The 27,814-nt window shown below is 42.3% G+C and overlaps 1 long non-coding RNA gene across 2 annotated transcripts in view; it reads right to left on the reverse strand.

Moving 5' to 3' along the window:
- LOC125960792 (uncharacterized) overlaps nucleotides 1-27,814 on the reverse strand; it is a 143,838-nt gene that overhangs the window by 29,542 nt on the left and 86,482 nt on the right. Inside the window, exon 7 of one of the 2 annotated variants that reach the window (XR_007470800.1) lies at nucleotides 2,366-5,365. The exons of the other annotated variant lie outside the window; for it this stretch is intronic. This is a non-coding gene — a long non-coding RNA (uncharacterized LOC125960792). Of the gene's footprint in view, nucleotides 1-2,365; nucleotides 5,366-27,814 lie in introns of those variants that run through there. 2 annotated transcript variants of the gene reach the window in all.

Raw genomic sequence — 27,814 nt, forward strand, 5'->3', positions numbered from 1 at the left:
AGGCAGAATTTGAAGCCAGGACCGTCAGACTGTAAAAATCGTGGGGCTCCCCATTTATAACAGGAAAAAGATCAGGGAAAGTGCACTTCTGTAGGGTAGGATAGGGAACAGCTTGCATTTCTACAGATTCCAGATACCTTAGTAGTTGGGACACCTTTTTCTCCTTCCTTGCCTCAGTCACTTTTCTGACTTAACTGTGTGCCAATAAGCATATGGGCGATGCTAAAGATAAACCAGCGCCACCAATTCCCATTGCTACCTTCAAATATTGCCGTTCACAGTTTCCAAGGGGTGGGACCACTGTCTGTGGATTGCTGAGGGGGTGGCCAACTGTTGGGGCTTTGTTTACCATTGCTTTTGATGAGTCACGGCGAGTTATGCATTATTCATAAACTGAAGGTTTGAAGAAAGTTCCCTTGTGCAATTTCTGCTCATTGGCTCCTCCAATCCAAGAATGAAACAAAGAGCAGCAGATAATGAAGTATATGACCCCACCTGCGCTTTCTAGTAGTGTGGACTAATACCCCGAGAACAAGAAAGACAGGCTGGAAGAGCAAGTGTTAATGCACAGTCCTGCCATGTATATGAAAAAATGAAAACTGGGCATAGTGAGAGATACATAACAGATTGGAAATAATCTGTTGACACCTGAAAATGCCAATATCCTTTATTTTTTCTTGATTTTTAAATATTTATTTATTTATTTGGCTGTACCGGGTCTTAGCTGCAGCATGTGGGATCTAGTTCCCTGACCAGGGATCGAACCAGGGCCCCCTGCATTGGGAGCGCAGAGTCTTAACCACTGGACCACCAGGGAAGTCCCATGAAAATTCCAATATCCTTTAAGGTGAAGAAATAAAAATGAAAACTACCTCAAAAAAGTGCCAGGAATTAGCGCAGTTCCAACGAAAATGTGAAATAGCAGAAGTCTGTCTTAGAGCCCTCAAACTTCCATTCTTTCCTCCTTTATTCCTCTAATGGTTCCCTCAACCTTTCCACTCCTCAAATACCGAGATTAAATTTCTCTCTCTCCAAACTCGATGCAACAACCCACTCATTTGCCTTCAAACCAAGATACAAATGACTAATAGCAACTTAAAACACTGCTCCTTTCCCAAGCATTCACGCTTAAACTCAGTCAAAACCTTAAGAACAGGGACTACATTTTGTAGTGGCCATCAGTCACTTGTAGTTATCCCAAAATCCTTCTTTATATCTCATAATGAACATTGTATTCTTTGATATGTATATAAAATTGATGTGTGTCAATTTTGACTGGGTCACGGAGTGACCAGATATTTGGTTTAAACATTACTTTTGGGTGTGTCTGCGAGGCTGTTTCTGGTTGAGATTAGCATTTGAATTGGTGGATTGAATAAAGCCAATTGCCCTCCCCCTTGTGGGTGGGCCTTTTGAAGGCCTGAGTAGAGTAAAAGGCTGAGTGAGAAAGAATTCTTACCCTCTGCCTAATGGTGTTTGAGCTGGGACATTGGTCTTTAGCCTTCAGACTCAGACTGGAACTCTTATCATTGGCTCTCCTGGGTCTCCAGCTTAGCCTTCAGACTCAGACTGGAACTCTATCATTGGCTCTCCTGGGTCTCCAGCTTGCCAACTGCAGATCTTGGGACCTTTCAGCTTCCATATTCACATAGGATAATTCCTGGTAGATAGATAGATAGATGCATACATACATAGATACACAGATAGATAGATAGAACGATCTTATTGGTCTGTTTCTCTGGAGAAGCCAGACTAATACACATATGTATTCATTATAAAGTATTAGAAAAATAATAAATCCTGGGAATTCCCTGGTGGTCCAGTGGTTAGGACTCCATGATTTCACTGCCAAAGGTGCGGGTTCGATCCCTGCTGGGGTAACTAAGATCCTGCAAGTGGCACGGTGCAGCCAAAATAAATAAATAAATAAGGACTCCTTGTGGGCCTACCACCCAATCCAAGAAGTCAGTTCCTACTGCTCTTCCCTTTTCTATTCTCCAGGCTCCTTCTCAGATGTCCAAAAATATTTTGAACACCTTCTTAACATTTTGATAGTTCTTCACTCTGTAGCTCCTGTCTTCTCAACAACAAATAAATAAAAACTTGTATTTCCCAGTTCTTGTGCAGGATACCTAGGGTGATTCACATTCCACCAATCAGATGCACCCATATTAGACTGATTCAAAACTGAGTTGTACGGCTTCCCTGGTGGCGCAGTGGTTAAGAGTCCGCCTGCCGAGGCAGGAGACACGGGTTCGTGCCCCGGTCCGGGAAGATCCCACATGCCGTGGAGTGGCTGGGCCCGTGAGCCATGGCCGCTGAGCCTGTGCGTCCGGCCCGCGTACCGCCAAAAAAAAAAAAAAAAAAGGAAATGCTGCCGGGTGTCCTGGTCTTCATTCCTTTTTAAATTGTTAGGCAACTCTAAGGTAAAGTTGGACTTCCTCTTCATTGTTTTGGCCTATTTGGGCTGTTTCTTTTTATTCTGTGTCCTTGCAGAGATTGGACCACATGGGACCTCAGGAGCAGGACTCAGCTTCCCCCTGGATGGAAACCCTCTATACATGAGCCCAGAGGGCACTTTTCACCAAAGCTGCCGAAGAACAATAGTGCAAAGAGCAGAGGTTGAACAGGACCAAGCCGTAATAGTCATTTGTAGAAAACTGGAAAGCCAAATGAACACTGACAACACAACACCATAGTCAATGCTACCAAATATGGGAGAATGCATGGTAAGGAGGCAATGTGCCAGCCAGAGAACCAGCCTGGGCAGTAGAGCAACTTCTCAAACTGTAACCAAACACAATCACCTGCGGATCTGATTAAAATGCAGATTCTGCACTTCACACCCATTAGGATAGCTACTATCAAAAATAAACACAAACAAACAAAAAACCCAGAAAATAACAAGTGTTAGCAAGAAAAGAGAGATGCTGGAATCCTTGTACACTGTTGGTGGAAATGTAAAGTGGTGCACCTTCTGTGGAAAACAGTACGGGGGGGGGGGTTCCTGAAACTTTTAAAAATAGAACTGCTCTATAATCCAGCAATTCCACTTCTGGATACACCCAGAAGAACTGAAAGCAAGGTCTCGAGGAGATATCTGTACGCCCGTATTCACAGTAGCACTATTCATGATAACCAGGAAGTGGAAGCAACTCAAATGCCCACCGACAGATGAATGGATAAATAAGCTGTGGTATATACATACAATGGAACTTTATTCAGCCTTAAAAAGGAAGGAAATTCTGACACATGCTACAATATAGATGAACCTTGAGGCATTAAGCTAAGTGAAATAAACCAGTCGCATAAACACAAACACTGTATGATTTCACTTATATGAAATACCTGAAATAGTCGAATTCATAGAGAAGAGTAGAATGGTGGTGTATGGTCAGGCCACTCAAGACGGCTATTCTCTCGCTCTCTCTTGTACATCCCCTGCTCGACCAGTCACTGCAGCACCTACACTCTGCTCATGTGAAACATGCTCGCCCCCTGCCCAGCTAGTGATGATTCTAATCCTTAGACCAGAACAGCCACCCTCGTGATAACTGTTGACCTGAGGGGTTGTGAGGGATGTGTCTCAGCTGCTGGTTTCCCTGGTAACTGATAAGCCAACCTGACATCAATTCCCGCTATAAATGGTAGCCTCCTCCCCCAAGTAACAAAGGTTGCTGCCATGTTCTACCTGCCATCTGCCATATATGATGAGGTGTCGCTCCAGGACCCTTGTTTTGGACGTGTAAGATGCCCTGTCCAATAAATCATGGATGTCTCTGTTGCTGTCTCCCGGCTCTTTCTTTAGTTTCAAGGCTGGGCAACTACAAAGCTTGCCGGCCTGCAGAGTGCATCCCACACAGAGCCTGGAAAATGGGAAGTTGTTGTTTAATAGATATAGAGTTTCAGTTTTGCAAAATGAAAATAATTCTGGAGATTGATTGCACAATAATGTGAATATACTTAGCAGTATTAAACTGTACACTTAAAAATGATTAAGATGGTAAATTTTATGTTATGTGTACAGTTGACCCTTCATATACATGGATTCCATATCCGCAGATTCAACCAAAGGTGGATTGAAAATATTTGGGAAAAAATTCCAGAAAGTTCCAAAAAGCAAAGCTTGAATATGCCACTCACCAACAACTATTTACATAGCACTTACATTGTATTAGGTATTATAAGTAATCTAGAGACGATTTAAAGTATACTGGAGGGTGTGTGTAGGTTATATGCAAATACTACACCATTTTATGTAAGGGACTTGAGCCTCTGCAGATTTTGGTACCAGCAGGGTTCCTGGAACCAATCCCTTTCAGATACTGAGGGATAACTGTATTTTACCACAATTTTTAAAAATTTATATGCAAATTCTGATTGTAAGATCTGGAGTGGGGCTAGAGATTGTGCATTTCTGGGGGATCTCTTTAAAATTCCAAAGCCCAGGCTATACCCCAGACCCATTCAATCACAACCTCTGGGGGTGGATCCCAGGCATAGGCGGGTTTTAAAGCTTCCCCAGGTGATTCCTATGTGCAGTCATGTTTGGGAACCACTATTCTCCACTGAGTTGGTTTTCACAAAGGATCCACCTCACTCTCTTCTAGTAAAGAACTGATTGAACAGGGACCCCAGAACAGGGACTCTCCATCCAGGCTGCACTTTAGAAGCATTTGAGGAACATTTAAAAACACCTGCACTTTGGTGCCACCATCTCCCACGTCCCAGGAGGTTTAATTGGTCTGGAGGAAGGCTTGGGCAGATTTTAAAGCGCCTCAGGTGATTCCAGTTGAAAACTCTTAGCTGAGACGTTTCCTATTAACTACAGCCTCTGCTTAGCCCACCTCTCTGCTCTCTGATCTAGCCCACCTGCTCAGACTCTGCCCTTTACCTGTCCTCTGTGCATCCCACACTCTGACATTGGTTTGATTATCCTAGTATTACAGTGTGGTTGATGATTCAGGGAGCACAGTACCAACTAATCAAGTGTATCCGGCTGGCACTGAATGCTGTCAGAAATCACCAATCTACTTTTGTGCCAGTTAGCTCCGTGCCCAGAAAATTTTGATCTAAACCATCCACTTTAGCCTCACAAATGCATTCATTCCTTACAAAAGTCACAGAAAAGGTGCTTGGTTCATGCAACTTGTCCTAAAATGGGAGTAGGATGGGTAAGGGATTTGGAGAATATATACGTGTCAACTTGCCTGGACCACAGGGTGCCCCTGATATATGTTGAAACATTATTTCTGGGTGTGTCTCTGAGGACGTTTCCAGATGAGATTCACATTTGAATTTGTAGATTGAGTAAAGCAGATTGTCCTCCCCAGTGTGGGTGGGCCTCATCTAATCAACTGAAGGCCTGCATAGAATAAAAGGATGAGTAAGAACAAATTTCCTCTCTGCCTGACTGCCTTTGAACTGGTGGGACATTGATCTTCTCTTGCCTTCAGACTCGAACTTGGACTGGAATTTACTTATACCATCAGCTCTTCTGCTTCTCAGGGCCTTCAGACTTGAATTGGAACTATACCATTGGCTCTCCTGGGTCTGGACTCCTCAGTCTCCATAAGTGTGTGAGCCAACTCCTATGTCTACGTATGTATGAATTATATATGTTTATATATGTATGAGTGTGTATACCTGTATATATACACACACACATATACCTGCATCTGTGCCCTAGTAGTATTTCATTTATTCATTCATCACTTAAAAACATATATTTATTGAAAGCCTACTATATGCTGGACACAGTTCAACATGCTTGAATAAAATCAGCATGCACTCTCCCAGCTCTGGAGGCCTCTCTTTCCCAGATTAGCAGAAAACTCCAAATACCTGTACTTTATATACGAGACACAGATTCTGTACAGATTAGTATCAGGGCTCGTTAGCAGAACTTCAGCAATCAGGCACCATATTAAGTCCCTGCCTGTCATCTCTGATGTGAGACCCAGAGGTTCCTGCCACCTCTGGGGTACAGCGCCAGGCAGGGCTAAGGAGAAAACCTACTTTATAAACACTGATTGCTTCTTGTTACACCTTGCTAATGTAATCTGTGTTACAGATTAGAATTAGCATAATATTATCGGAAACGCTGGGCGAAAATGGTCTGAGGTGCTGTGCTGTTAGTGGTTTGGGTTCTGTTCTTCAGGAAGTTGTTTTAGGAAGGGCATGGCAAGACCTTGTATTTTCTTGCCAGAGTTTTAAGAGAGAACAACTTCTTTGCCCTTTTCTTCTTCAAATAATGAATCGTGAGTAATAAGCTACACCACTGCGTCATGTATGACTGCTCCTGGCCAAAGAACGTTTAACAAAATTCTGGTAAGTCACAAGTTTTTTTTTGTTTGTTTGTTTGGGTTTTTTTTCCAGTTCTTTTTGACCTTTCAGATCAAAACTGTGACTAACAGCAATGTTTGGGACAATTCCATTTATGGTGCACTATCTGTAAAGAACCTAAGACATGGCCTTTCTAGAAATAGGAGCTTATACACACCTACACATAAGTACAACTCTTCCAAGCACTAGTTTTCTGCTGATTACATGTGAGTCTCTCTCGTCTGCTGTATTTTACTATAAATCCCTCGCAGGCAGAAGCCTTGCCTGCTCATTAGGACACATTTCATGCCTGCTGGCCTGTTGGAATTTTGTGACTCTTGGAATATTGTTCACTCACCTCCTTTAACATTAAGTTCAGACTATGAAAGGGACACTAGCTACTGATTCTCCAGTCAACCTTGGATACAGAGCGGTCAATGGCACTTGCTGGGTCCTCGGAAAATTCCTGTTGAGTGCGTCAGGGAGATGCTTGAGTCCATCTGCAGGCGGCTTAGCTTGGTCTAAATCTCCACTCTGAATGTGGCTCATTCTCTCAGACTCGACAGCCCCTCCCCTGCTGAAAGACATCCCACATTCTGATGTCAGCTTGAACACCCTGGACTGGGTCTCCAGCTCACTTCTCTTGAATCCCCTAATTCCCACACCTCTTTCCTGAAAAAACTGTTTCCTGACTAGGATGTTAGCAGTCAGGTTCACTCGAAAGTAAAATGAGGGGGCACCTACAAGATGGCGGAGGAGTAAGATGTGGAGATCACTTCCTCCCCACAAATACATCAAAATTATATCTACATGTGGAACAACTCCTACAGAACACCTACTGAACGCTGGCAGCTCAGACTTCCCAAAAGGCAAGAAACTCCCCACATACCTGGGTAGGGCAAAAGAAAACAGGAAAAACAGAGACAAAAGAATACGGACGGGACCTGCACCAGTGGGAGGGAGCTGTGAAGGAGGAAAAGTTTCCACACACTAGGAAACCCCTTCACTGGGGGAAACGGGGGGTGGGCGGGGGAGGGGGGGAAGCTTCGGAGCCACAGAGGAGAGCGCAGCAACAGGGGTGCGGAGGGCAAAGCAGAGAGATTCCCACACAGAGGATCGGTGCCGACCAGCACTCACCAGCCCGAAAGGCTTGTCTGCTCACCCGCTGGGGCGGGCGGGGCTGGGAGGTGAGGCTCGGGCTTCGGTGGGAGCGCAGGGAGAGGACTGGGGTTGGGGCGTGAACACAGCCTGAAGGGGGCTACTGCGCCACAGCTAGCCAGGAGGGAGTCCGGGAAAAAGTCTGGAGCTGCCGAAGAGGCAAGAGACTATTGCTTCGGGGTGCGAGAGGAGAGGTGATCCAGAGCACCGTCTAAACGAGCTCCAGAGACAGGCATGAGCCGCAGCTATCAGCACAGACACCAGAGACGGGCTGGAGACGCTAAGGCTGCTGCTGCAGCCACCAAGAAGCCTGTGTGCGAGCACAGGTCACTATCCACACCTCCCCTCCCGGGAGCCTGTGCAGCCCGCCACTGCCAGGGTCCCATGATCCGGGGACAAGTTCCCCAGGATAACACATGGAGCGTCTCAGACTAGTGCAACGTCACGTCGGCCTCTGCCGCCGCAGGCTCGCCCCGCATTCGGACCCCTCCCTCCCCCCGGCCTGAGTGAGCCAAAGCCCCCTAATCAGCCTCTCCTTTAACCCCATCCTATCTGGGTGGGGAAAAGACGCCCTCAGGGGACCTACACGCAGAGGCGGGGCCAAATCCAAAGCTGATCCCCAGGAGCTGTGCGACCAAAGAAGAGAAAGGGAAATCTCTCCCAGCAGCCTCAGGAGCAGCGGATTAAATCTCCACAATCAACTTGATGTACCCTGTATCTGTGGAATACATGAGTAGACAATGAACCATCCAAAAATTGAGTAGGTGGAGTTTGGGAGCAACTGTAGACATGGGGTTTGCTTTCTGTATCTAATTTGTTTCTGGTTTTATGTTTATCTTAGTTTAGTATCTAGAGCTTATTATCATTGGTAGATTTGTTTATTGATGTGGTTGCTCTCTTCCAGTTTTAATTTTTAGATATATATATATATATTTTTTCTCCTTTTTCTCTTTTTGTGACTGTGTATGTGTATGATTCTTTGTGTGATGTTGTCTGTACAGCTTTGCTTTTGCCATTTGTCCTAGGGTTCTGACTGTCCATTTTGTTTGTTTGTTTTTCTTGGTTTTTTTAGTATACTTTTTAGCGCTTGTTATCATGGGTGGATTTGTTTTTTGACTTGGTTGCTCTCTTCTTTCTCTCTCTCTCTTTTTATATTACTTTTTTATTTTTTTAATTTAAATATTTTTTTTCTATTTTAATAACTTTCTTTTCTTTCCTTCCGTCCTTCCTTCCTTTCTTTCTTTTTTTTTTCTCCCTTTTCTTCTGAGCCGTGTGGCTGACAGGGTCTTGGTGCTCTGGCTGAGTGTCAGGCCTGAGCCTCGGAGGAGGGAGAGCAGAGTTCAGGACACTGGATGACCAGAGACCTCCCGGCCCCATGTAATATCAAACGGTGAAAGCTCTCCCAGAGATCTCCATCTCAACGCTAAGACCCAGCTCCACTCAATGACCAGCAAGCTACAGTGCTTGACACCCTATGCAAAACAACTAGCAAGACAGGAACACAAACCCACACATTAGCAGAGAGCCTGGCTAAAATCATAATAAGTTCAAAGACACCCCAAAAAACACGACCAGAGGTGGTCCTGCCCACTAGAAAGACAAGATCCATCCCCACCCAGCAGAATACAGGCACTAGTACCCTCCACCAGGAAGTGTACACAACCCACTGAACCAACCTTAGCCACTGGAAGCAGACACCAAAAACAACGGGAACTACGAACCTGCAGCCTGCAAAATGGAGACCCCAGACACAGTAAGATAAGCAAAATGAGAAGACAGAGAAATACACAGCAGATGAAAGAGCAAGGTAAAAACCCACCAGACCAAACAAATGAAGAGGAAATAGGCAGTCTACCTGAAAAAGAATTCAGAGTAATGATAGTAAAGATGATCCAAAATCTTGGAAATAGAATGGAGAAAATACAAGAAACTTTTAACAAGGACCTAGAAGAACTAAAGAGCAAACAAACAATGATGAACAGCACAATAAATGAAATTAAAAACACTCGAGAAGGAATCAATAGCAGAATAACTGAGGCAGAAGAAAGGATAAGTGACCTGGAAGATAAAATAGTGGAAATGACTACCGCAGAGCAGAATAAAGAAAAAAGAATGAAAAGAATTGAGGACAGTCTCAGAGACCTCTGGGACAACACTAAACACAGCAACATTTGAATTATAGGGGTCCCAGAAGAAGAAAGGAAAAAAAAAAAAAGGGACTGAGAAAATATTTGAAGAGATTATAGTTGAAAACTTCCCTAATATGGGAAAGGAAATAGTCAGTCAAGTCCAGGAAGCACAGAGAGTCCCATACAGGAAAAATCCAGGGAGAAACACATCAAGACACATATTAATCAAACTATCAAAAATTAAATACAAAGAAAAATATTAAAAGCAGCAAGGGAAAAGCAACAATTTACATACAAGGGAATCCCCATAAGGTTAACAGCCGATCTTTCAGCAGAACTCTGCAAGCCAGAAGAGACTGGCAGGACATATTTAAAGTTCTGAAAGGGAAATAGCTACAAGCAAGATTACTCTACCCAGCAATGATCTCATTCAGATTCAACGGAGAAATTAAAACTTTTACAGATAAGTAAAAGCTAAGAGAATTCAGCACCACCAAACCAGCTCTACAACAAATGCTAAAGGAACTTCTCTAGGCAGGAAACACAAGAGAAGGAAAAGACTTACAATAAGAAACAAAAAACAATTAAGAAAATGGTAACAGGAACACACATATTGATAACTACTTTATTTTTATTTATTTTTATTTATTTGTTTTTGCGGTACGCGGACCTCTCACTGTTGTGGCCTCTCCCGTTGCGGAGCACAGGCTCCGGACATGCAGACTTAGTGGCCATGGCTCATGGGCCCAGCCGCTTCGCGGCATGTGGGATCTTCCCAGACCGGGGCACGAACCTGTGTCCCCTGCATCGGCAGGCGGACTCTCAACCACTGCGCCACCAGGGAAGCCCTGAAAACTACTTTAAATGTAAATGGATTAAATGCTCCAACCAAAAGACATAGACTGGCTAAATGAATACAAAAACAAGACCCATACATATGCTGTCTACAAGAGACCCAGTTCAGACCTAGAGACACATACAGACTGAAAGTGAGGGGATGGAAAAAGATATTCCATGCAAATGGAAAGCAAAAGAAAACTGGAGTAGCAATTCTCATATCACACAAAATAGACTTTAAAATAAACACTACTACAAGAGACAAAGAAGGACACTACATAATGATCAAGGGATCAATCCAAAAAGAAGATATAACAATTGTAAACATTTATGCACCCAACATAGGAGCACCTCAATACATAAGGCAAATGCTAACAGCCATAAAAGGGGAAATCAACAGTAACACAATCATAGTAGGGGACTTTAACACCCCACTTTCACCAATGGACAGATCAGCCAAAATGATAAATAAGGAAACACAAGCTTTAAATGATACATTAAACAAGATGGTCTTAATTGATATTTATAGGACATTCCATCTAAAAACAGCATATTACACTTTCTTCTCAAGTGCTCATGGAACATTCTGCAGGATAGATCATATCTTGGGTCACAAATCAAGCCTTGGTAAATTTAAGAAAACTGAAATCGTATCAAGTATCTTTTCTGACCACAACACTGTTAGACTAGGTATCAATTACAGGAAAAAAATCTGTAAAAAATACAAACACATGGAGGCTAAAAAATACATTACTAAATAACCAAGAAATTACTGAAGAAATCAAAGAGGAAATTAAAAAATACCTAGAAACAAATGACAATGGAGACACGAAGACCCAAAACCTATGGGATGCAGCAGAAGCAGTTCTAAGAGAGAAGTTTATAGCAATAGAATCCTACCTCAAGAAACAAGCAACATCTGAAATAAACAACCTAAACTTACACCTAAAGCAATTAGAGAAAAAAGAACAAAAAAACCCTAAAGTTAGCAGAAGGAAAGAAATCATAAAGATCAGATCAGAAATAAATGAAAAAGAAATGAAGGAAACGATAGCAAAGATCAATAAAACTAAAAGCTGGTTCTTTGAGAAGATAAACAAAAGTGATAAAGCATTAGCCAGACTCATCAAGAAAAGAAAGGGAGAAGACTCAGATCAATAGAATCACAAATGAAAAGGAGAAGTAACAACTGACACTGCAGAAATACAAAGGATCATGAGAGATCACTACAAGCAACTCTATGCCAATAAAATGGACAACCTGGAAGAAATGGACAAATCCTTAGAAAAGCACATCCTTCTGAGACTGAACCAGGAAGAGATAGAAAATATGAACAGACCAATCACAAGCACTGAAAGTGAAACTGTGATTAAAAATCTTCCAACAAACAAAAGCCAAGGACCAAAAGGCTTCACAGGCAAATTCTATCAAACATTTACAGAAGAGCTAACACCTATCCTTCTTAAACTCTTCCAAAATATAGCAGAGGGAGGAATACTCCCTAACTCTCTATGAGGCCACCATCACCCTGATACTCAAACCAGACAAGATGCCACAAATAAAGAAAACTACAGGCCAATATCACTGATAAACGTAGATGCAAAAATCCTCAACAAAATACTAGCAAACAGAATCCAACAGCACATTAAAAGGATAATATACATGATCAAGTGAGGTTTATCCTAGGAATGCAAGGATTCTTCAACATACACAAATCAATCAATGTGATACACCACATTAACAAATTGAAGGAGAGAAAGCATATGATCATCTCAATAGATGCAGAAAAAGCTTTCGACAAAATTCAACACCCATTTATGATCAAAACCCTCCAGAAAGTAGGCATAGAGGGGATTTACCTCAATATAATAAAGGCCATATATGACAAACCCACAGCCAACATCATTCTCAATGGTGAAAAACTGAAACCATTTCCACTAAGATCAGGAACAAGACAATGTTGTCCACTCTCACAACTATTATTCAACATAGTTTTGGAAGTTTTAGCCACAGCAATCAGAGAAGAAAAAGTAATAAAAGGAATCCAAATTGGAGAAGAAGAAGTAAAACTGTCACTGTTTGCAGATGACATGATACTATACATAGAGAATCCTAAAGATGCTACCAGATAACTACTAGAGCTAATCAATGAATTTGGTAAAGTAGGAGGTTACAAAATTAATGCACAGAAATCTCTTGTGTTCCTATATACTAATGATGAAAAATCTGAAAGAGAAATTAAGGAAACACTCCCATTTAACTCTGCAACAAAAAGAATAAAATACCTAGGAATAAATCTACCTAAGGAGACAAAAGACCTGTATGCAGAAAGCTATAAGACACCGATGAAAGAAATTAAAGATGATACAAACAGACGGAGAGATATACAATGTTCTTGGATTGGAAGAATCAACATTGTGAAAATGACTCTACTACCCAAAGCAATCTACAGATTCAATGGAAACCCTATCAAACTATCAATGGCATTTTTCACAGAACTAGAACAAAAAATTTCACAATGTGTATGGAAACACAAAAGACCCTGAATAGCCAAAGCAATCTTGAGAAAGGAAAACGGAGCTGGAGTAAGCAGGCTCTCAGACTTCAGACTATACTACAAAGCTACAGTAATCAAGACAGTATGGTACTGGCACAAAAACAGAAATATAGATCAATGGAACAGGATAGAAAGCTCAGAGATAAACCCACACACTTATGGTCACCTTATCTTTGATAAAGGAGGCAAGAGTATACAATGGAGAAAAGACAGTCTCTTCAATAAGTGGTGCTGGGAAAACTGGGCAGCTACATGTAAAAGAATGAAATTAGAACACTCCTTAACACCATACACAAAAATAAACTCAAAATGGATTAAAGACCTAAATGTAAGGCCAGACACTATCAAATTCTTAGAGGAAAACATAGGCAGAACACTCTATGACATAAATCACAGCAAGATCCTTTTTGACCCACCTCCTAGAGAAATGGAAATAAAAACAAAAATAAACAAATGGGACCTAATGAAACTTAAAAGCTTCTGCACAGCAAAGGAAACCATAAACAAGATGAAAAGACAACCCTCAGGATGGGAGAAAATATTTTCAAATGAAACGACTGACAAAGGATTAATCTCCATATTTACAAGCAGCTCATGTAGCTCAATATTAAGAAAAAAACCAACCCAATCCAAAAATGGGCAGAAGACCTAAATAGACATTTCTTCAAAGAAGATATACAGATTGCCAACAAACACATGAAAGGATGTTCAACATCACTAATTATTAGAGAAATGCAAATCAAAACTACAATGTGGTATCACCTCACACCGGTCAGGATGGCCATCATCAAAAAATCTACAAACAATAAATGCTGGAGAGGGTGTCGAGAAAAGGGAACACTCTTGCACTGTTGGTGGGAATGTAAACTGATACAGCCACTATGGAGAACAGTATGGAGGTTCCTCAAAATACCTGAAAATAAAACTACCATATGACCCAGCAATCCCACTACTGGGCATATACCCTGAGAAAACCATAATTCAAAAAGAGTCATTACCACAATGTTCATTGCAGCTCTATTTACAATAGCCAGGACATGGAAGCAACCTAAGTGTCCATCGACAGATGAATGGATAAGAAGATGTGGTCCATATATACAATGGAATATTACTCAGCCATTAAAAGAAACGAAATTGAACTATTTGTAGTGAGGTGGATGGACCTAGAGTCTGTCATACAGAGTGAAGTATGTCAGAAAGAGATAAACAAATACTGTATGCTAACACATATATATGGAATCTTAAAAAAAAAAAAAGAATAGGTTCTGAAGGACCTAGGGGCAGGACAGGAATAAAGACGCCGACGTAGAGGATGGACTTGAGGACACGGGGAGGGGGAAGGGTAAGCTGGGATGAAATGAGAGAGTGGCATGGACATATATACACTACCAAATATAAAATAGATAGCTAGTGGGAAGTAGCCGCGTAGCACAGGGAGATCAGCTCGGTGCTTTGTGACCAACCAGAGGGGTGGGATAGGGAGGGTGGGAGGAAGATGCAAGAGGGAGGAGATATGGGGATATATGTATATGTATAGCTGATTCACTTTGTTATACAGTAGAAACTAACACAACATTATAAAGCAATTATACTCCAGTAAAGATGTTAGAAAAAAAAAAAAAGCAGGGCTTCCGTGGTGGCGCAGTGGTTGAGAGTCCGCCTGTCGATGCAGGGGAAACGGGTTCGTGCCCTGATCCAGGAAGATCCCACATGCCGCGGCCCGGAGCAGCTGGGCCCGTGCGCCATGGCCACTGAGCCTGCGCGTCCGGAGCCTGTGCTCCGCAGCGGGAGAGGCCACAACAGTGAGAGGCCCGCGTACCGCAAAAAAAAAAAAGCAAAATGAGTCCTTGAACCAAAAAACCTAATTAAGCTTGTAATTTTTCTGATGGCAGATCCAAGAGATGAAGCTGCGGTTTTGATTTTTTCCCATGTGTAGAAACAGGAAGATGTAGATTACTGTGCTCCCGACTGACTCTGGGAAACCATTTCTCTCCCTGAGATTGGCGTTGACTATGAATACCCCTTATTAACCCCATTTTCACTTTTCCCTGATTTTAGACAGTTCCATCTTTGCTATTGCACGTTAATTATAAAGAAAGGTGATGAATTTTTTCTTAAGTACTTAACTCAATGGAGGTTCTAATTTTCAACTTGCAAAGTACTGGAGATTAGGATGCATGAATTGCATCGTATGGAAAGTTCAAGGTAACTTTATTTTGTGCAACTGATATTTTCGTGTTTTCCCCCATTAGAATATCCCCATTATTTTTCTCTCCATATAAAAATAGTACTTGCTCATTTAAAAAAATAATCAAGCAGTATAAGACTGTGTACACAAAGAAATGAAAATTATCTACAATCTCACCATCCAATAACTTCTGTCAATTTTTTAAAATTGAGATATAGTTCACACACTATAAAATTTATCCTTTTAAAGTGAACAATTAAGAGGTTTTCAGTATATTCACAAGATTGGGCAATCATCACCCGTATCTAGCTCCAGAAGTTTTTCAGCATGCCAAAGAAACCGCTGTACCTATTAGCTGTCACTTTCTATCCCCTGTACCCACCCGCCCAGTCCCTTGCAACCAATAACCTATTTTCTGTCTCTCTGAATTTCCCTATTCTGGACATTGCATTTAAATGAGATCATACAATATGTGATCTGTTGTGACTTGATTCCTTCGTTTAGCATAATGTTTTCAAGGTTCATCCCTGTTGTAGCAGGTAAAAGTACTTCATTCTTTTTTATGCCTGAACAACTTTCCATTTTACAGATAGACTACATTTTTTTAAACCACTCATCCTTCATTGGTGAATATTTGGGTTGTTTCCACTTTAGGGCTATGATGAATCATGCTGCTATGAACATTCATGTACAAGATACGTTTTCAATTCTCCTGGCCTAAGAATATTTTAATCAATAACATTTCAGACTTTTTCTATGCATATCTATATTTACAGATAAATATATTGTGATATATTATTGTCCCCAACTATTTACTCCCATTTCCTGTAGGAGAAATAATTCCGGTAGGCAATTAATCAGTTGCCAGAAGACTTGCAGTGCCTTCGGAGAGAATATATATCCCTACCCCACCATCAACCCCATCATGTTGCTTCCTTGGTCAATGGTCTGTGAGTGCATGCAATACACGCCACAACTGAGCAGAAGTTTTAGAGCCAGTGTGTTTTTCTGTGAGCTGTCCTGCTCTTTCCCTCTGCTGTGGGTAGGAGACTGCTTCTTCAGTTTAGGTCCCAGAACAGGACCAAGGAGCTGAAATGCAGCTGACTGTAGCCATTAACAATGTGAAAGAGAAATGAATTAGTATTATGAGCCACCGAGATTTGGGGGTTATTGTTTCTGTAGCAAAGCTGACTAATGCATAAATAAATCATATATTTTCTGTTTTCCCCACTTACTGTTATAGTGTTGACATTTTTACAGATGTAAATTTATAACAGTGGAGTTACTGCAACTGAGGTCCAAACAGACTAAGTGACTTGTTCTAGGTGACAAAATTAGTAAGAGAGACAAAGTCAATTTTATATCCCTGCTCTGACTTGCAATCCTGTTTTCTAATTAAAGCAAAGGAGATGGTAATCTGGGACATTCTGGTGGGATTACAGGACATTTATAAAAATCCTCATGCAACTGCACAATTGTTGGTCTGAAAATTCCAAACTGACTCATGTTGTACTAATGAATGAGTTAATACTAATTGGAAAATTGTAAAAAGCTGAAATGTGTGTGCTGTGCTTTTTGCAAAAATTTCTCTTTTAAAGCGGGTAGCATATTATAAGAGTTAATCCTTATTCTTTATCTCTGCAGCCTTCAGGTCTGGAATCCGTACTGACAAATAAGTAGTTCTCTGCTTTCAATCCATTTTGTGTGCCTTACCCAACTGCCACTGTGTTTTGCATGATTTAACACAATCGCCTGCTTTTGCCCCAGAGGCTGGATGCTTTAGCCTCCAAGGAACCACGAAAGGAAGGAAATCTTGGCCAGCATCTGCCCACACTCCGTCTGGTTTAAGGCAGTATTTCCATCTCTTTTTCTATCTTAAACTCATAAGTAAATAACAGCTTTCCATAACTAATTTTCAGAAAGAAAGGATTTTGGTAAATCACCACTATTAGTGAATAATAGCCAATAGCTTACAAATTACCATGGTTAGAACATACAAGTTTTAGTCTTACTATCACTTATAGGTGATAAAATGGCCACTGGTGGTCTTCAGAAACCTGAACCCAATACCGGAAGAGTCTGTCTTCCTTATTTTCTACTGAGGAGGCAAAACTCCATTAAAAATAATTGACTTCCATGCTTTAAAAGAGGTGAGAATAGTTGTTTCTTTTACCAATTTATTTTTTTCCCTCTGATCTATTGGCACTTATACACATAAATATAGAGCATATGACCAGAATGCTACAAACTGTGAACCTTTTATACCAAATCTATTTTATATGTATTACAGCATAGGCTTTTAGAGATCATCTTAGTCTAATCGCCTCAATTTACAAGCAAGAACAGTAATATCCTCAGAATGTAAAGGGCATTTCCTAGGTCATGAAGCAGGTGGCAGAGCTGGGCCTAGGACACCCGTCTCCTGACCCTTAGCCCAGGTCTCTCTTCTCACTCCAGGCCACTCCCTTAGCAAATGTGTAACCCAGAGGGAATTTTTAAGACCTGCTCAAGATGGGAATAAGATGACACCATTGAATCTTCTAGAAAGTTGAACCACCCAGGGAAAGTGCCCTGTGAGTGGGCATGAGCCCTGTGGAGGAATAGGAACAAAGATACCTGCTAAGGTGACGGATGGAAGCAGACACAGGCCTTTATCTAGTGGCAAAATTATGACCAAGTAAGTTTCTCCAATCCTCGGATTGTCCCCCGAGTGGGACAAGCCAGGGCTAGTCAGAGACATCTAACGCAAGAGCAGTAGAACAAGGAACCCTGAGGGGGGTCAGTGGTTAAGACACTGCCGATGTATTAACCCCTGAGCCCAGCAAGATCTGGATTTGGTCTATGAGAGGTAGGAACAACTTTGGCCTCACAGCTGCTGTGAGGTTAATTATTCTCCTCATCCAGCCAGGAGCCTTCAGTCCCTGGATCTGAAGGGAGAGCCACATCCTCTGGCCACATTCACCAGTGTCCACATTTCACCATGACCCAGGCATATCCTGGAACTGGGAGAAAAGTCAGAGGAAGCAAGACCTTGACAAGGTGGGTGGAGGGGAAACTAGAATCAGCAGGTGACCCCCAAATAATACTACCAACTCTGATCCAAGCTCAGGCTTTTAAGAGGGAATTAGAAATGCCCTTCATGGGAGGCTCACACAGGGCTTAGGCTATTTGTTTTTAAACCACCAGGTTATTCTTAGGCACAGGGTTTCATAAGGTCCCCAAGATAAGCCAGTGTTTGGAAGGCTGAAAAGGTGAGACACCCAAGCTCAGTAATAGGACTTATGGAAAAAATTAGGTCAGCCATTGTTCTAAGGCCACAGAGGGCCAACATTTGAAACGATTTTGCTTTTCTAGCTTTAGACAATTGCTAGGAGCATGGGGTAGGAAAAGGAACCTCAGATTATGAAACAATGTGGAAAACAGACATGGTGTGAATAATCATAATCAGAAGATCTTTTTTATATAAGTAGAAAGAGTTGTCAATCAGTAGAATTTTTGGTAGATTATATACCTAGATTATTGTTGGCACTTAAACTTTCTTTCCCTTTTCTCCTTTCTCTCAACTCCCCCAAATAGCCTCTGCTTACTGAAAAAACAAATCCAAAATGCCAAATAAATCTTCATTCTGATTACAAAACTCCAATGTGTAGGCATTCCGTCACTGCTTGTTATTAAGCAATTTCTGTTTCCAAAATGTAATTTTTTTCCCCCTTTTTTCTTCCTTTCAGACTTCCCCAAACATTTTATACTCCCAATCAGCTGTTTCTCATAACATACCTCTTAGGCAGGTCAGGGAGAGTTTTATCTGCACATTCCACTGGCACCCAGAAAGCAAGGTTAAGTGTAAGATCAAGGACACAGAGCCAGCTGGGGCAGAGCAGGAGTCCGGAGGCCCTACCACCCAGGGCTCCACACGCCTCATTATTATTTTTTTTTTTTGCGGTACACGGGCCTCTCACTGCTGTGGCCTCTCCCGTTGCAGAGCACAGTCTCCGGATGCGCAGGCTCAGCGGCCATGGCTCACGGGCCCAGCCGCTCCACGGCATGTGGGATCTTCCTGGACCGGGGCACGAACCCGTGTCCCCTGCATTGGCAGGCGGACTCTCAACCACTGCGCCACCAGGGAAGCCCCACATGCCTCATTATTACACCGCCTTTTGAAAACGCTTGCTGAGACTGGAGTTCCTCCCCTTTTATTGCCACCCTTCAAATTATTAATGGTCCAAGAATCCAGAATCCCAACTAGAGTTTTCCTGAAATACCTCACCACGGTTGAGGCACACTCAGTGTGAAGCATCATTAAACTCACTGCCAATGGACCAAGCAAGACAAAAGAGCCACAGAATCCTACTTGTGAAACTAAAGGGATATTAAAGTCACTTTCATTAGGCTGAGTTTTTCACCCACTTTATACTCGCTCCTCTGTTAACAAGGGGACCCCATTCCAAAAGTACTCTGGTGTCAGCATCATTATTACCGGAGATAGAAATTATATCTGAGATGTTAAGATGTGTTTAAGTGCTGGCTTTCTTTTCCTGGGAGGGCATGGGTTAATCACTCCTCTATCTCACCATCCCCTTGTGTTCTAAGCTTTGCAATTATTCCTTTCACGTTAATGATGGAGCAGAAGTATCATTCTGTTCCCATGAAGCTGAGCTATGTGGGCTCCAAGGGTGACCCTGCCCTCGGGAAGCTCAGAACCTAGGAGCACCTCCAATAGCATTGTCAGCTGTTGGTCTTCTTGACCATGACCCTGCGATGGAAGGATCAGAGCTGCTGCCTGAACTTCATTAGTCAAGGCCGAATGGGGTGTATTCCCCCACCTACCCAGGCCTACATTAAACATATCTATCAATATAGCAACATTCAACTGGATTTAGAGCACAAATCTGGTGATTTAAACCAACATTTGGACTGTTCACTATGAGAAACTTGGGGCTATAACTTTAAATTCTAATTTTAATCATTCATCCTGAGATGTTTGGTACCAAAGCAAAAAGTCCTCAAAGGTTAATCCTGGAAGCCATTTGCCTGAATCTATCTGACAAAAGCACAAAGGGGAAGAACACCTGTTTTCTAGTCTCATTTTCATCCATAACCAGCCATCTGACCAAGTCACAGGACCTCTCTCAGCCTTCTCACTTTCCTTATCCGGGGAAAGACAATACTTCACACTTTACCTTCAAGTATTTCAACAATGATGTTAAGTAACACAGGCAAAGACACATGGTAAAATGTAAAGCACTGTGTTCAAGGAGAAGATTGTTATTTCTTTGTTCACTTGTGCTAGCATCCATCCTGCCATGTGAAAACTTACGGAGTCCGGTCAGCTGGAGCCAATGTCAACCCAAAGATTTTAATCATCACCAGTGTAGCCTAGTAGGTGTCCGTTTATAAGGATTCTCTGAAGTCTTGGTGTATATCTTCTCTTTCCAATAACAATAATATATTTGTGTACCTCTTCATGGTGTGAGTGTGTCTGTGTGTGTGTGTTCTTATCTAAATATTTCAATGGCACAGGAACCAGCCTTCAAAGAATTTTTTTTAATGTGTTTCCTGTGAAGGATGTCTTTTTCTCAGACCTTCTCTCCAGCATCTACTTAAAATCAGAGCCTGCCATGCAGCCTGCAGTGTAACCTAGACTTTTATTTAACCCCGTCTTGTGATGTTACGGGATACAAATGAACAGGAAGTGTTGAGATGGCAACTGCTTGGAAGGAAGCCTGGGGCTGAAGCAGAGGACTCTATATCTCAGCCTGAAAGTGGCCATGGCCTCTCTATGTTAAAAAACAAAACAAAACAAAAGTCTACAGATTCTTCCACAAGTAATTTGCAATGGAAGAGAGAGACAGAGAGAGAGAGAGACAGAGAGAGGTGGATTAAGGAGATTTAAGGTCATAGTGATATGTACCCCCGATATAATTCCCATGAGAGGAACACTTTACCCTCTGTGATATTCTTCCCTCAAACCCATAATCCCAGTCTGATCACGAGAAAACATCAGACACATCCAAACCAAGGGACTTTCTACAAAATACCTGATCATATCAAGACAAACAAGACTGAGCAACTGTCACAAATCGGAGAAGTGTAACGACACAGTGACTAAGTGTATTGTAGTGTCCTGAACTGGATCCTGGAACAGAAAAGGGGCATTAAGGGAAAAACTGGTGAAATCTGAATAAAGCCTGTAAATTCGTTAATAGTAATGTCCCAGAGTCAATCTCTTAGTTTTGACAAATATACCATCAATATGTAAGATGTTAACATTAGGGGAATTTGGGTGAAGGATTCACAGGAATTCTCTATGCTGTGTTTGAAACTTTTCTGTAAATCTACAATGATTCCAAAATAAACAGTTTATTTTATTTTATTTATTTATTTTTGGCTGTGTTGGGTCTTTGTTGCTGCACATGGGCTTTCTCCAGTTGCGGCGAGCGGGGGCTACTCTTCCTTGCAGTGCGCGGGCTTCTAATTGCAGTGGCTTCTCTTGCTATGCAGCATGGGCTCTAGGTACGCGGGCTTCAGTAGCTGTGGCTCGCGGGCTCTAGAGCACGGGCTCTAGAGCTCAGGCTCAGTAGTTGTGGCGCACGGGCTTAGTTGCTCCGCGGCATGTGGGATCTTCCCGGACCAGGGCTCAAACCCATGTCCCCTGCATTGGCAGGCGGATTCTCAACCACTGCGCCACCAGAGAAGAGAGAAAGAAAGACTTCATAAACTTATCCACCAATCAAATTGTGGGACTTTATTTGAACCTGGATCAAAGAAACTATTTTAAAAAAATTTATTTATGAGACAACTGAAAATTTAAACACTGGCTCTTTGATTATATGAAGGAATTAATTATTAATTAATTTTAGGTGTGCTAATGGGATTATGGTTATAGTTTTTTAAAGGAGTCTTTATTTTTTACAGACACAAACTAATTTATAGATGAAATGATACAATGTCTTGAATTTGCTTCAAAAATAATACAGGAAGGGGAAGTTGGTGGGGGTGTGAAAAGCATGAGTAAATAATTACTGAAAATGGATGATGGATGTTTGGGAGTTGATTATTTTATTTTACCTTCTTTGGTATGTTTCAAAATTTCCAGAATTTTTAAAAAATTAATTTAAAAGATCCAGTGGAGAAAAACCGTAATCCCGTACATTTTGATCACAGCGCATCATCTCTGCTGCTGTATCTGCCACCTCAGCAGCCCCCCAGTTATTTTCATGCAGCCTCCCACCCTTACCAAACCCAGAGGCCAGCTTTGGGATCAAAGTTCTCCCCGGATCGCCCACTCACTCCCATGCGCCTCTGGGACAGGCTCAAAGGTACCAGAACATCATCTGGTACCAAGGAGGACTCTCAGCTGGGAAACCAACCCCGGGAACCTGAATTGGTTCTCCAGTACTCTGGTAGCCACACGGGCCACCCAAGCCCAGCAGTGAGGGAAGAGGGTGTTTATCATGAGTCTAAAGGCAGCCCTATCCTTCAGCCAACTCTAGGAGCAGAGAGGCCCCTTCTCTCTCTCTCAGTGATGGTTTTGACATTTTAGCTCCTTTCAAACTCCAAGCAAATTGGATCTGAACACAGATGAACAGGAAGAGAAGTGACGAAAAGTCAGGGCTTTATTTTAATGCCGAGTTTTTTTCTTCCCCAGTGCAGAATTCATATTAAAGAAACAGCAGGATGCTGACAGGAAACTGTTGGTAAGTAGAAATAACACTTAAAACAAGTCAGAACAGCAGGCGTATAAGTTGGTTTGTTAATTATATCGTATTTTATTTTCTAATGAATGCCCTAAGAAAGGGGGGAATCATTCTGACAGCCGTTTGAAACCAATTTTTTTTTTTTTTTTTTTGCGATACGCGGACCTCTCACTGTTGTGGCCTCTCCCGTTGCGGAGCACAGGCTCCGTAAGCGCAAGCTCAGCGGCCATGGCTCACAGGGCCCAGTCGCTCGGCGGCACGTGGAATCTTCCCGGACCGGGGCCCGAACCTGCGTCCCCTGCATTGGCAGACGGACCCCCAACCACTACGCCACCGGGGAAGCCCTAAAACCAAATTCTAAGTCCTCTTAGAAAGATGATACGGAGCAAGAGCAATCAGATTGCTATGAAGCAAGAGGAGGTCTCCACCAGCCCCCGTCGTCGATCAGATCTGTGAAGCTTAATGATTTATAATCCTGTGGATGAGGATCTAAATTCCTGTTTTAACTGATGCCTGTGTTACTTGGTAGAGAAAGTCTTTTGCTCACTTATGGGGAAGGTACTGATCGAGACATACACGAAATGCACATGTAAGTTGCCCACATTTATAGCAAGTAATCTATAGCTCTTTTCTAAGTATTATATTCCCAGAGAGAACAAAGTAAATTTGCCTTAGAGAAAAGTGTTAATTTTATCCTGATTAACTAGCTAAATGATTTACACAGTCATGAATCAGAAAGAAAGATATAACTTTTAAAATGATTTAAATGAGAAAGCAAAAAACTATTTGGGGAGCAAGGGTGGGAGTGAATTAACTGACAAGAGTGTTTTTAAATTGCCCTAGGGTGAATTAAGCCTCCTGCTTTTTTGTCAGAAATGAGTAATTAGTAAAAGGAAGCAGCATAGTTCACATCTTGGCATTTTTATCCAGAATTAAGGTTTCACATTATACATTCCCACTCTATGTGGCACTTTACAGTCTAACTACAAATACCTGCGCATCCAATCAAGGATACCTTGGAGATCAGGTCTATGCAGACAGAGCAGTCTGAATCATTTAGAACACAATATGTGATGGATAAAATACAATAATTAAGGGAAAAAGCAGACTTGTCATCTAGATAATCCAAGCATCATCTCAGTTCCCAGAGAGATAGCCCTCCCTCCTCTTCCCTTCACCCAGACCACCTTCAAAACTCTGCTTTGAATGGTGCCTCCTACAGGAAGCCCTCCCTGGTTCACTGACCTAATCCTTTCATTTTGCTCCTCACTGCCACAAGTAGCATGTCTGTTTTTTGCACTTGGTCCATAGTAGCTTATCTTATATCATTATTAAAGTGTTCCTTTGCCTTTGTGTCTTTATTTTATCTACCCCCTTACAGAGAAGTGCCTTAAGGACCCCACTGTGTCTTCCATTTGCTGGGTATTTCCCCAGGGTGCTCCCTGTCATCAAGGAGGACTCACAGGAATGTTGCCTATCAACTGTGCACAGCCATCATCAAATTGATGGCTTTGGCTTGGCTATCAGTCCTGTCTAAAAGTTTGGAGGGGGGAAATGTGAAATTATATAAATAATTTTTTTTTTTTTTTTTGCGGTACACGGGTCTCTCACTGTTGTGGCCCTCCCGTTGCGGAGCACAGGCTCCAGACGCACAGGCTCAGCGGCCATGGCTCACGGGCCCAGCCACTCCGCGGCATGTGGGATCCTCCCGGACCGGGGCACAAACCCGCGTCCCCTGCATCGGCAGGCGGACTCTCAACCACTGCGCCACCAGGAAAGCCCTATATAAATAATTTTAATTAGACTCTTTTAAAATCTCCTGGAACCTGTTTCATTATCTGTTATGTAGAAATAATGTGAAATTTCCATCCCTCACCCTCCACCCTGATTTTCTTTAAATTGGCTATTCTTGGTTTTTTTGAATTGAAGGTATCTTCAGGCTTGCTTGAATTTTACTAATACACTCAAAACCCAGCCTGTGGGCTAGATGCAAGGCTGTGTCAGCACAGATGCCAGCTCAGGGCAGCAGTGCTTCCTTCTCAAAGGGACTGGCTTGGCCACATTCCGAAGTTAATGCAATGTCTGTGGCTTGGGGGAGTTTGGCACAGTAAAGGGGTCTGAATTCCTACAGTCACTGACTCTGCAGTCCCTCTGGGGAGAAAGAAGGAAATGAAATTCTTTAACACATTCTCAAGTCCATGGAATTCTGGCAAACAACAGACGCGGTTAATTCAAGATGGGGCTGAATTAAGATAGAGCCAGAGATTGGGAATTGATTTCCCAGGGATTGACGTAAAATATTTTCTATTTGAAACACTTTCAAAATGGAATTTCTTACCCTCTCTTTATTAATATCCAATGTATTCAGGAACCTATCCTGAGGCTGTTTTAGCCAAGACATGTAGGACATGCAAGACATGCAAGACATGCACTTAAGAATGAGTGTATGTTGGGATTTGGGAAGGGAGGAGAAACTCGCTGTGAAGAAATGCATCCCTTCTGCTTCTGAGAGCCAAGGACAGCAATCCAATCTGCAAAATGTCTCTCATCAGCTTTCTTTCCACCAGCATCTCACAAAATTTCCTCAGAGTTTTCAAGAAAACTGGTGGAAGAGGTCATGCTGACAATGAGGGGCAGCTGTAGGCAAGTTAGCTCAGGTGTGGAGTTAGGCAAGAAATCAGTGGCTACGGCTCCATGCTTCCAATGCAGGGGGCCCGGGGTTCGATCCCTGGTCAGGGAACTAGATCCCACATGCCGCAGCTAAAGATCCCGCTTGCTGCAACAAGGATCCCGCACACGGCAACGAAGTTCCCATGTGCCGCAACTAAGACCCGGCACAGCCAAATATCTAGGTAGATGATAGATATATAGATAGATAACAGATAAATAGAAAATAGTTTTTTAAAAAAGAAAGAAATCAGGCTAAGGGTTGGAACAACTAATGAAAGTGCTAAGAGCAGAATGTCCAGTTGACAGCACCGGTATGTACCCCAGCTGCCCAACCGTGATGACGCTGGGTAGTGGGAGAAGCCCATGAATGGGAAACCAAGCGGTGGGAGCAGTTTCCAACTGTCCAGTGACCAGGTTCTAACCATCTCTCCAGCACCCATCAGTGGGGGCCTGGCAGTGTCTTGCTATGCCTTTCTAGACCTAGGGTCCCCCATCTGTAAAATACGCAGGGCCAGCTCCACGGGCGTGCACTGGGCTTAGTGCTCGGCTGTCACCATCTTGAAATTCTTAATAACAAGGGACCCCATATTTTCATCTTGCACTGGGTCCCACAAATTAGGTAGCTGGTCATGGAACTAAAAGTAGGATATTAAGGGGTTCTAGTTAAATGAATTGATTCATTTATATTATTTTGTTTTAAGCTATCTATAAAATTATCCTATGAAATCAGGGTGATGAGAGGATGGAAACTAGAAAGAGACCACATTTTAAACATGCTTTATTGGCAAATGGTGTGGTCTTGATCAAGAGGCTACTCCAATTAACTGACAAGGTTAGCTGAACTCCTCCATATAGATTAACTGTCAGCGATAAGATGCTGAGTTACTTACTAAACACGAAAATTTATACTCAAGGTATCTTAATCTCCTGGCTCTTTCGATGTCAGGGGATGCTCATTCTAAATTCTCATTGAATAATACAACATAGAAAATGTATGGCTGTTTTAGTTTCTGGTGATTTTAGTTATATTAAGATCATAGTAATATTCACAATAAAAAGCAAGCATTTATTAAAGACTGACTATGAGGAGGGATCTTTGTTAGGCTCTGGGATTTGAGATTTAGGGCTAGGATCAAAGTCGGGATTAAAGTTATTGGGGTTAGGATTAGGGTTAGGGGTTGGGATTATGATTAAGGCACAGTAGCTGCCTTGGAGACATACTACACACAGAAACCTAGACAGACTATTCATGTGTATAAACAACATATACATGCTTGCACACACATACACACACTGTAGAGAAAAAGAAGGAAGTTTGGTTAAGGACCAGTGAGCCTCAGAATACTGCAGGAGTTCAGGGGAGGGCAATCTCAGGAAGCCAGTCTAAACCCATCATGGTCCCCCTTGGTGACAACAGGGTGGGCCCCATGGTATTCCCTGCAGCTGGTTCCTGTTCGAGTTTGGGAGTCATCGTTGAGTCAATGAATATGTGGTGACACCACTTCCTGGGAGGCTCTGGCTAGTCCTATGGAGACCCAGAGGTGAACAAGCTGAGGCTCTGGCCTCCACACAGCTCCAGGCCCAGGGAACGAGGAACACAGATGTGTGACGGATGCCACGACCACCAGCCCCACCCCCTGCAGCTGAGTGACAGGAGGACACTCAGAGAAGATGCTTCGATGTAATTCTCTTTGGGTTATTGATGGAGACAGTCGGAAAACGAGAATATCATCAATCAGGGGAATCAAAAGAAGCAATCTTCCATCAGTAGGAGTGTACCAGGGAATGGTGAGGTGAGAATGTGACTTAAGACAGAGGCTCGGGTTTCACTCATTAGCTGGCTGCCGGGCAGTCCCAAGATCTTCCCAATCCTATTTGCTCAGAGTGACAATCACAAAAAATGTTACCCGACATTTCTAAAAGTAAAGAAATATGCAGCATCATTTTGCTTTGCTGTAAACAACTCTGATTTTTAAAATCCAAAGAGATAAATCACTGAAGAATCTCTGATTTTATAAAATGTCTCACTACAAGATGGCCTTAAAAAGGAAATTCCCACAGTAGTACATTTTAGGTAGAATTTGACTTCCACCCAAAAAATTTATATGCAACATGGAAGAAGCCCATGTACTATATAAAGTCAGGTAGGCTTGAAGTCGATCCAAGTCATAAAAAAAATATGAAGCAGTCATTCTTCACCAAAATTATTCAATTGAGAAATCTGGAAGAGCAATCTAAACAACAATCTTCCTGT

Source organism: Orcinus orca, chromosome 13 (assembly GCF_937001465.1).
Source record: "Orcinus orca chromosome 13, mOrcOrc1.1, whole genome shotgun sequence".
In the NCBI taxonomy this organism is placed as follows: domain Eukaryota; kingdom Metazoa; phylum Chordata; class Mammalia; order Artiodactyla; family Delphinidae; genus Orcinus; species Orcinus orca.